The sequence below is a fragment of the Melanostigma gelatinosum genome (genome assembly GCF_949748355.1).
Source record: "Melanostigma gelatinosum genome assembly, chromosome: 13".
Classification (NCBI taxonomy): Eukaryota; Metazoa; Chordata; class Actinopteri; order Perciformes; family Zoarcidae; genus Melanostigma; species Melanostigma gelatinosum.
In genome coordinates, this window is record NC_136646.1 from 8,539,985 (window position 1) to 8,551,840 (window position 11,856).

An 11,856-nucleotide genomic window follows, 5' to 3' on the forward strand; every position below is an offset into this window, starting at 1 on the left:
ACGTTGTGGACTAATCTTCCTACAACCGCGTTGTCCTCGCCAGTAAAGACCCAACGATGTCCTCGAGACAGACACAGGGACACGGACTGCTCCTCAAAGGTAAGACACCGCGCTAGCCGCCTCTAACTAAGCTTGCTAATTTAAAAGTAAGGTACAGTGGCTAAAATAGTCCACCTCATATTTACAAAACTCTCCACGGTGAAAGTGTATTAAACGTCGCCACAGGATGGCGCGAGAGAGCTGTCTGCTCAGCAAAATTCCCCAATAAACTGTAATGACATCGAGACGCCACGCGGGAGCAGTGGCATGTTAGCAATGGTAGCTAAGTCGGCTAACTCTAAACACACGTTTGGTTCTGTATGGAAGTAAAAGTGCTGAGGTGGCTTTAAACACCACAGAGGTATGCCAGGACCTCGGAACCCTCAGGGCCCGGCTTCATTCCGTCAAACCTGTATGTGACGTTGGCTTTTGAATGGAGGGGAATTTATTAGCCTCTTTTATAAATAGAAAACATAATAACATTTTCATGGAGCAGCTGCTCGGTTGCTCACCTGATCAGATGATCTGCGCAGTAGAAGACTGACCCAAAGAGAATCTGTCCTCTATCGAGTGCTGCCGGCCCATCCAGCCACTCAGTGCACTTGGCTGCAGTAGGTGCACACTCAGCAGATGGATATGGGTTTGAATTCATTAGGTTAGAACCTGCCTTGTGGTGTGTGTGAGTGTGAGAGAGAGGGGATGCTCAGGTCAGCAGTTCTAGAGGAGAAAAGGGACACTACCCCTCATCTCATACTTTCTCATGTATTATGTATGCTTGGGATGTCCGGTCGTGAGTTTGGCTGTGTGTGTGTGTGTGTACGCTGCATGTAGCCTCGGAAGTGCACACCCGTATCACTGCCGCCCTTACAGCCCTGAGGGATCCACGAACGAGACGTTCCAGCTCTTATCCGCCACAGGAAATCGGTGCCAAGCCGGTCTCTTAATGAGGACTGATGAGACGAGGACTTTGGCTGTCAATATAATCGACGGCCTTCACCTCTGTTGACCTGAGAGTGTTTGAGGAAGTCGGGGATATTTCGCAGTCGCTTGCATTCTTGAGCTTGTGAGGTCAGAAGTCATTTCTGCGCCTGTCTCGGGCCTCTTTAGCGTTTTGTTTCCTCTTAAATGGGATGTCAAGATCCTCATGGGGTTCACGGACTATTTAAATTCTGGGTTAGACGGACGCGCGTGAGGACGCTTCACTCGTAGCTTTTCCATTGGAGGTCACGACCCTCAAGTTCCTTACTGCCACCGGTCTGAAGTTCAGGCTCGTGTAAGCAGAGGCCTCGTCTTCGCCTCTTCCAAACGCACCTCTGGTGTAATATTTTGTTTGTTTCGCAACCACGCTGATTGCGCACAGGTGTGTGTTTGTGTGTGTGCGCGGGCGTGGAGGCTGCAAAGATGTTAGGCAACAGCTTCCTCTGATCTCTGCTCGACCCCCCCCCCCCCCCCCCCCCCCACCGCCTGTGGAGAAGAGAGGCATTCAGCTCAATTTACAGCTCAGAGCCCGAGGAAGAAAGGTGTGTCGGCAGCTTACGTGTGCGTCCGACAGTGTGTGTGTGTGTGTGGAGGTCAGTGAGTTACTGCCATGTTTTCAACAACCTATATATACGCTACACATGTTCCAGTGGCTGCAAAAGCTGTAACAAAGCATCAACACCAGCTCTGCACACTGTTGATAAACCTCGTTCCCCGTTCTCAGAAGAGGAAGGTACAGGACCCCCCCCCCCACACACACACAGAAAAAAAAGCACACGCCTATATGTATACCAACATTGAATCAGCATGACACCCCTTGATAATCTTGGCAGGGTGCAGATTGTGCCATATGCGCACGGACTCGTGCATTATGCATGAGGGGCTAAAAATGACTCCCCACCTCGATGCAGACATTTATGTGTTTCCGCGCCCGTTTAAATTTGCCCACGTGACTCATTCACGGCTGACATGGACGTGGGGACGTAGATTGTCGATCTTTTTTCCTCTCCAGACGTAAGCGTTGCCTTGAGGCGGCTTCCTCGTCACGCACCGGCAGCTCACATGTGGAGCCGGAGCAGTTATATTGCTCTATTTTGAGATTTTTAATCGCACGATTTCCACATTTACATCAGTGCTAATGAGGTGCTGCTGCTTCTCTCTGCGTGGACTCATTTGACTGCAAAGCTTCACCCGTCCTATATAAACTATAGGAGGAAGTATTTCAACAGTGTAAATCATGATCTTTGTGTCTTCAAGCTATTGAAAACTGATTTTGATATATTTTTTTCCTTTGTGCTCAGTGTTTGAGCTATTTATTTGATATTATATTTTGTTTTTGTTATTTGATTGATGTGCGACAAGCAGTTTAGAATAAGCGTTCAAAATCTCTTACGTTCAGGCGAAGGATGTTGAAACGCCTTCAGCAAAAAGAAACATTAAAATGACTTCTAAAGGCTTGGAGTTCTACACGGAAATGTACCAGCAAAAGAGGAGTGCAAAAACGTAAACAAGCTAAAGGGTGTATGAGAAACATCAGTGCCTTCATGACATCAAATGAAAATATAAATTCAGTGAATGCCGAGCTTTCTATGTTCATCAAGTGTTACCAAGATGCAAATGACATGTAGGCATATTTTGTGAACTTACCTTTACCTCAAGATGAAGTTAAAGGCAAAATCAGTACTTCAAAGAAAAAATGACAATGTTCTGTGACTTCACTGAAAAGGTAAAAAGCTGCCTGTCTGAAATGGGTCACTGCACTGAACGAATCAGCCGCTCCCAGCTGCCGACTTGATGGGAAGCTGCTGGTGTGTTAAATTCCTGGACCAAAGCCCTTTGAATTTTGCCATGATTCAGAACAGCCAGACTGATGGGTCACAGACCCATCACAAAAGTCTCAGATGACCCAGGTGACCTCGAAGCTCTCACACCAAACCACATTGTAATGTTAAAGCGCAAACCAATCATGCCACCAGGACTTATTTGATCAAAGTGATCTATACATCAGGAAAAGGTGGAAGCAAGTACAGTACATGGCTGAACTCTTCTGGAAGAGATGGATCTCTGAGTACCCACCTATGATGCAAGAGAGACAAAGATGGACAAGGCCAAGAAGAAGCCTCACTACTGGAGACATTGTCCTTGTTGCAGACTCCACAGCTCCAAGAGGATCTTGGATGATGGGGAAAGTTTTGGATGCAAGACCAGATACAAAGGGGCTGGTGCGCGCCGTCCGACTTCAAACCAGGACCAGCGTTCTGGAGAGGCCGGTGACGAAGCTCTGTCTGCTGTTGGAAGCGGCAGTGTAGCATCATGGACTGATTTTTTTCTCCACCTCTATCTTTCCCTACCTCTACTTCTCTCTCTATTCTTTTTTGTCGGAGGCATATCAAGAAGATTAACTTTAGGTTAATGCAGTGGTTCTCAAACTTTTTCTGTCGCGCCCCACTTTGGAGGAAGAAAAATGTTCATGCCCCACCGCCCCAACAAAATTGTAACAAAATGTTGAATTTTTATTGAAACATTTTGTGACTCCTCCGTCTGTGCTTTTTCAAATAATAGAATAAAGAAAATTGCAATCACTTTTAAGTAAACCAGATTGCTCCATCAGACAAAAACAAATAAAATGTGCAATCACTTTGTTAGAACAATGCAAATAAAGTCATATCTGTGCAAAAAATAACTACAATTTGGCAAAAAATAGCTTATTGCAATTGGCTGCAATTGACCTGTTTTGCACTAAACATCTTTTCAAGACAAGAATAAAGTGCAACCTGTGAAAAACTAAACAAAACAAGTTTCATACTATCCGCAGCTAGTTTTCAGACATAAAACACAGACTGGTCTCTCCTCATCTCCTACCGCGTTCACTGTGAAACCCAGAGCAAGAGAGGCGTCATCATATGTTCTTCTTGGCTGCTTGCTGTTCGTCTCGGATGCATCGCTTGCGGTTGCTTTTCTGTTCCCGCCTGCCAAATGTCTCTTCATTTGGAACACTAAGCCACACATGTGAGTCGCCAAGGATCATGGCCGTCGCGCATGCACAAGCGTAACCTGTTAACGGCGTAACGTAAACATTTACACGAAAGTACAGGCATTTAGCCATGTATTTATTCATTACTTTAAAAAAAAAAAGAAGTTTTTACCTGCACGAGAACCATAAGTCAATGAGATGTGGTGAAATGCGTCCTCCGTGTTCCGGGCCAATCAGGCGAGACTTCATTTTCTCCTCGCTCACTTGGAGAGCTTAATGTCTGTACCTTTCCTATTTCCTCTGCTTTAGTGCGTGTGTTTTTCTGCAGTATCGAGTGTTTTTTTTCCATAGCTGTGTGTCATGCGCACTCCCATGTCCGTGTGCATGTCCTTCGTGTCTATTTTTAGAGGCTTGGCCGTCCTCGCATGCGTTACCTTAATGGATGGAGGTTTGTGTGTGAATGGAGATGTGTGCAGCGCTTCGGCCTCCTCCAGCGTGAGTCACCTCAGTGACGTGTTTCAGTCACTGGCACAACAGGCCCAAGCACATGGCAACACACTCCCTGCCTTCACATTCCGCCCTTCCCCTTCCCCCCCCCCCCCCCCCCATCTCTCTCCCACTCTCGTCCAGCTTTTGCAGCCTTTTAGCCTTTTAGCAAGAGCCCACCCATTTCCTCAGCTCTCTGCCTGTTGCTTCACAGACAATGGCAGCCATTATTCCCCCGGTTTAAGTACCTGTCGATAACCTCGTTTCTCTTGGAAAAAACAACACGCCGGAGGCAGGAGACAAGCTGTTATTTTTTTCCCCCCCCTTTTACATTTCACACAATTAATGTGACGCACAGTTTGTTCTGTTGCTGGGCGGACTTCTCATCGCCTCTGTTGCAACGTGAGCTCAATGTAAACACGTCCGAGCTGCTCATGCCTCGGCTGCTATTAATACAGATCTGTCTGTGCAGGACTTTTACCACAAATTCCTGTCGGGCTTCTTAGAAAAAGAGGTGAACGAGGACCGCATTGGAGGTCAAATCTAATGTAAGCCTCTCAACCTGCAAATGTTCTTTGTAAACTCACAACAGCTACTAGGTTCCCAGACGTTAACAAAGACCATCGCCCTCGCAGTTATTTGCTTAAGGCTAAGGATGACTGTCATTCGGCAGTGAAGTGTTTGAACAAGCACGGCCGCACTGTAAACCGTCATCGCCATCATTACATGAGAGGGTCATAAAAACCTGGCTTTACTGGTTCAGTGACCCACGTGCTCCCAAGTGAAATCCCAGCTTAACCCGTCTTTGTCTCTCGCAGAGGCCTTCTGGAAACGCAGCCTTCGTGTTTACCACCGGTTTAGGCACACTTTAACACAGCATGTAATCGCAGATACAGACGGCAGCTGATACTGCCGATCCCCTCCGTCCATTTTACTCCCCACCTGCTAACCCGACCACCTCTGTGCATGTATAGTGTGTGTGTGTCTATGTATGCATTACGCAACCGCCCGCCTTGGCCCCAGTAAAGGTGTTACTGTTACACGTTGTGTGCCGACCGCATGTGAGCAACCACTCACATGCCCCCCCACCTCCAGGTGTTTGGATTAGTGGAAGGATTGAGTGGCGAGGAGGAGCAGGGAGGCCCTTATTGTAAACGGACTCCTCTGTGTACGCTTTTAGCACACTTCTGCCTCTTTCCTGTCCGTCTGCATCAAGACTGTATGTGCAGCTTTCGGTCGACTGCAATGACTTGATTTCTCGGGCTTCTGTTATCTTACCTTCAGCAGTTTGTTCCGAACACGCGGTAACGCCCGTTCGTTAGGTCGCTGAACATTTCTTTCGACTTTGATCCAAGTTATGTCATTGTTGATTCTGTTATTAGGACATCAAGGTAATCATTAACCAGCTGACAGCATAACAGTGATTATACATCTGTACCACTTTCCAACAAGGCACCCTTTATTAAGGTTTGTAAAGATATGATGAATAATCTAATGGCTTTAATAAAGGTAAATCAATTATTTAATGACGCTTTAAAGATCAGTTATAAGAAGTGATTCAGAACAATACATGGGATGACGGGTTGTATAAAATATATGTTCGTAATCCATAAATAAATGTAGGTCAGCAACTTCCAATTATCGTTATTCATAATATATCTGTCAATTATTTTCTACAGTTTAAAAAAAAAAAAAAACCAAGATGGCGAAGAAAATCGTAGTCTACTAACCAATAGGTGACGTCACCGTGACTCATCCACTTCCTATATACAGTATGATCACAGCTTATGAACTCTTTATAAAGGGTGCGCTCTTAGAAAGTGGTCCCGTGAATAAAAAAGAATAAAAAACAAAAGACTCGGGGAAGACATGATATATGTTGGAAACAAAGCAAGGAAATAATACAAAAATGTATTTTAGCCCTCTCAGCCATATTAACCATTAATATCGTATTCCAAGCATGTTTATAAAGTGGTTATTATTTACATTTGCATTTTAACAATGATTGCCTCTATGTGAAAGTCTGTTAGTGACAAACCCACAGCTTCTGTCCTCTTGTTCATTGTTTCGGTTGTATGTACTTTACTATTGTGGTTCACTCTCACGGCTCTTATCAGGGTTTTTGGATGTTTACAGTGAACAAGCTATAAAAAAACACACTGTACACTACCTGCCCAGCACCAAACAGAAGACAGACAAAGTTATCAACTAGCTGGTGAAAATAGTTTCCAACATTCAACATTTAGCAGCGGAAGAGCCAGATGTTTATCTCAGGAGCTGGTGGAGACCAAAACTCAGCTAAAAGGAGAATGAATATTGACCTTACGTTCATCATGTGGCCAGAAACAAATGACTTTAAATGAATCCTTGTATTGCTCCATATCTGTTGAATGTGTTAATGGCACACTAACAAGTTCACCACGTCACCTTTAAAGAGTGATCACTTGTTAGTGTTGTGTTTACAGTTTGTTTATGCTGCCACCGTTAGGGTTAAAGATCTCTTTCTGTAGCTGTAAACGATAAAAATAATTTATTCAACATTAATGGTGAAATATTATGTTCACTTTCTTTTTAGACAATCAATTTCTAAGTTATGAAAATAATAATACACCCAGCAAGGCATTTGCGATGTTCGGTGATTAATGCTCCTTGCGTAGCTTGACCAGCTGTTGCACTCCGCCGTGCTGCTGTTGTCAAACACACAGTTGCATTTGTCGTCATTGTTTACAAACTGTGGGGCAAATACATGCTATTTTCCTAAAGGCATTGCTGCTGTAATATGGAGCGCTGCAGTGTTTCGGTGTTCTTGTTAATAATTATAATAATAATTGAAATATCCCAATTTGTTAAAAAAAACAAAAACAAAAACGAGCATTTAGTATACAGAAAGTAATTTAATAATTTTGTCATTTTTAATAAACAACCGTGTCATTTAAAGGGTTACAATTCTGAAAATGAATGCATATTTGGTAGTTATGATCAGGACTTTTAATTCCGTGAAAGTGGAAAATAATATGACTGTATATCATCTTTGTCCTCTGAGGACATCAGAGCAACTTTACTTTTTAAAGTGACGCACAAGAGTTAAACGAGTGAACTTCCTCAGTGTAACTTATCATTTTATTGACTTCAGTGACTTGCAGTTGTAAGTTCCTGTATGTGTGTATGTCAGCAGTCAACACACTCTTGAAGGGTTGTTCATGAGGTTATTGCACAAGAAATCCCCCCCCCCTTCTCTTTAATTGTTTGTGTGCATTCCTTACAGGTACATTTGCGGTTGTGTGGTTTTACAGGGGGGGGGGGGGGGGCTCTCCTTCCAGTCACTTGAACCAGGACGGCTCGAGACAGATGGATAGGCCTGTTGACACTCATCCACTGTATGAGGTAATGGAGTTAGCCTGTTTGTGCACTGCTTCCCTGCCACTCCTGACTTACTGACTGACCTACTTAACCAACAAGTGAGCACACACACACACACACACACACACACACACACACACACTTTTACTGGTTCTTTCCCAGAAGCGTAAGGGACCGACAGATACTGTGTGTGTGTGTGTGTGAGTGTGTGTGTGTGTGTGTGTGTGCGCGCACGCGCTTTGGTCACACTGTCACTCCTGCTGCTACGAGTATAAACGTTTGTTGGTTTGTTGAGATGTGACCCTGATTTGATCATTAACAAATTCCATGGGTGTGTGCTTTGTTGTTGGATTTGTGTGTGTGTGCGTGTGTGTGGATGAGTAACTTTGCTCAGTGATTCATGTGTTCATAATTACCACAATAAACTAGGCAGGAGTACAATGTGTGTGTGTGTGTATACCTGTTGACACTGATCAACCGTAAGGAATGGTTTGACCGAGATAGACAGGTTGTTTCTTCGAGGCATGCCCTGCCTATTGTTGTTATCTATAATTATTCGTAAAGTTTAATTTGCAAAATGTACTGCCAGTGCCACTGGATGCCAGACACGGGGACTGGAAGCAACCTCCCGTCACAAGACAAGCTAAATAATCATTGGGAATGATGATGATGGAGTTATGGGAATCAGAAAAGATTGTGCTATATGTTCTTGATTATACGTGTATGTATCTGTGTTTTGTCCACGACATAAATCAGAAACAAATGTAGGAGGAGTTGAAAGAGAAACTAACAAGAGTTAACACGCTTGTATTTGCATAGTAGCTCTGAACACACGAAGTACAGCTGAGGCTGATGACAGTGTCAGTAGTGTTGCAGGTGTTGGTCAAACTATAATGTTGATCAATATTTATTGACTCATTTCACTGGAACCACTCTTGTAACACCTCATGGTGGCCCCGGAGGAACGATACCCGCGTTCGATCCTCTTGTACCCAGATCTGGGAAAACCAGACGGTCTTCGATTTGATGTGACGTGCGATTGGCCCACGACAAGCCATTCAGTCTACGGTGTGGTGAAGTTAAGCGCAGTGGTTTCGACGAAGTTGGCGGATGAGTGCCGAGATACAAATGTGTTGGTGCCATTTTACCATAGACTGTATATCAGAAGTGGATGTAGTTGTGTGTCACCCATTGGTTTGTGGAATGCGGCTTTGAAGCCCAGAGTTCAGCATTTATGCTGTCACCATCTTGTTTTTTTGCAAATAGTGGACGGAAGTGACCTTATTTGAACAGCGGATGAGTGACATAGATATGCCGTATACAGCTCTGGTAGAGGTAACCTGTCAATCACAAGGTAGCATACTACTGCTTTATTTGACTCTAAATGGATCATAATTTATTAAATGAACATCATGCTTCATTGAAAAATACTTGAAACTATAGATTGAGACCATAAACTCATGTTTACAATGTTTACTGAGGTAATAAATCAAGAGAGAAGTAGAGTCATTTCCCTATAGACTTCTATACAATCACACTTCTTTTTACAACCAGAGGAGTCGCCCCCTGCTGGCCAGTAGATAGAATGCAAATTTAAGACACTTTTGCATTGGCTTCACATTTCATACCCGGGGGTTGCCGCCTGCATTTCACGCAACTGTATGCTGTCGTTCACATGATGAGTATCGAATGATATAGAAACAAATGGGTATCAATTTAAGTGCTCTATTGGTGTTGGTGTCACTTTAAGCCTTAACAGTTAGTATATCTAGATCCAGATTGATTTAAATGGGGTTGAGTTGATGACATTTCACCAATCTTTAGTGTACTTTACACATGAAGTCCTATGACGGCATAACAAACCCACTGACATCTTCACCTTTCCATAAACCAAAACTGTTTTCACAGATTTATCGAAAAGTCCTTGTGCCCTCTTTATGTCTTTAATATTTCTTATCCACACGAAACAAGGACTTGCGTCTGTTCACCAAGGTCCTATGTGTTGCTACAAAGACGATACATATAACATAGTCTTTGTACACAAAGATATTAGAGAGAGAGAGAGAGAGAGCGGACGATCGAGGACAGGTGGGCTTTATCTCTTTTCTCTGACTCTGTTTATGTGTCATTATTGGAGGAGACGATCATCTGAGGTCTAAATAACTGAACTAAAAACAGAGGACCTGCTGCAGTGACACTGATTGTTTGAGGGAATAAAAGTGGGTTCATGAAGCTGGAATCTAGCAACCGGCAGGAGACCCAGACCGTAATGCTGGGCCCGCTGGAGGGGAAGGGAGGCACAGGAAGGCCAGAACCAGAACTGAGCGGGGACTCGCTGTTAGAATCTGCTCCATTAAAATGAGAGGTTTTCAAAAGGGACTCTGGTGCTTGGAAACACTTCCACTTTCGTCCACAGTGTACGGCAAAATCAAGTTCCTTGTAGTAGCTTTTATGAAATCAATTAATCCTTTAATGTTTGCCAACGTGTGAATGTGTGTGTGTGTGTGTGTTAGATGTAGGTGTAATTTCACTGTAATCGGTGGTCAGTAAAAAAACTGTAATAACGGTGAGAATCGTCTTTCTTGGTTATCTAATATTAATGCAGGGTAGGAAATTTACATATGTTTAGGGGGCAATTTTTGCCCCCACTGACTGAAATCCAGGGGCATTTAAAGGAAATTGGGGGCACTTTTTGAAATACTTATTTTTCTTATTTAGGCTTACAGTATATGAGCAATTGTCATGAAATGGCAATAAGACTATTAGGCAGTAGTCTACAGATTCAAAGTGTTTTCTGAGATTTTTTGAACAAAAAACAAACATAAATCAGACAATCATATTCAATTGTATTCTTATTTCTTTGTGGTTATGTATTGTTATTATTACATTTTTTAAACAACTATTAACAATTATTAAGTCAACGATGCCTTGATTACATATACATATATATATATATATATATATATCAGTCATTGTATGGAATTATTGAGAAAGATATTTTTATAGCACCGTAACATTTTTAAAAATGTGCCATTTGAAGGTACAACTTCAGTTCAGAGTTTTTACTGAGTAAAATATCTTAATTGACTGTCAGTCAGGTATTATTCATTTCCAGCAACCCTCAAATCAAAGAATAGAGACACTTTCCGCACAATTTAGGTGTATTTTCCCTTTAACTCACGAGATGCAGGTAGCATGTTTTATACTTAATGTGAATATAATTCATTTAATCTAATTCCCATTATGCAATATGTATACTTTGTTGGCATCTTATTCTGAAAACCGGATATTCGTCTGAAGAAACCGGATGTTATCTCACGTTAATCTTTCAGCTAGCTTTCAAAGTCCTTCGCTCGCTCCCGATCTGCGCCGTTTGAATGCGTTTACTGTGAATTTCAGCATATAGGTGCACTAACATGTAAGTGTCTGCTCAGTTGACCGCAGTCTTGCAGTCACAGATCTGATTAAGAAGCGCTCCATTTATTTATTTGTTTCGAAAGTTCGGTTCTTCACGCACACGCAACATCAGTCAAGGCGAAAATCAAAACCATTCTATGGCAACTGGACTGGATCATATAGGCTACGATGTTTTTGACAAGTTCATTAAATTATCATTATTATTAGAGGAAATTATAGAGCCATGTTTTGCCCCTCTCCTCGTGATATCAGGGGCAAAATTATATTTCTTAGGGGCATTTTTGCCTTTTGCCCTCGTGTATTTCCGACGCTGTATTAATGTATTTCAAAAGTCATATATTCCTTCACGATAATAATCCAGGAAAACTGATTCAAACTTGAGCCTCTTGACATTTCACCTATCTTTTGAATATTTCATCTGTGCAAGCCGTTTGCATAACAGACCCACTGAAAACAAAATTGCCAAACAAAGACATGTTTCCTTATTTCACAAGAAGCCGCTGTGCCCTAGTATTACTGCAGATGTCTGCGTAAACAATGACCGCTTGTTTTTTGGTTCAGGAAGAGACACGAGAGCGACGGAGAGAAGACGAGCATGTGAT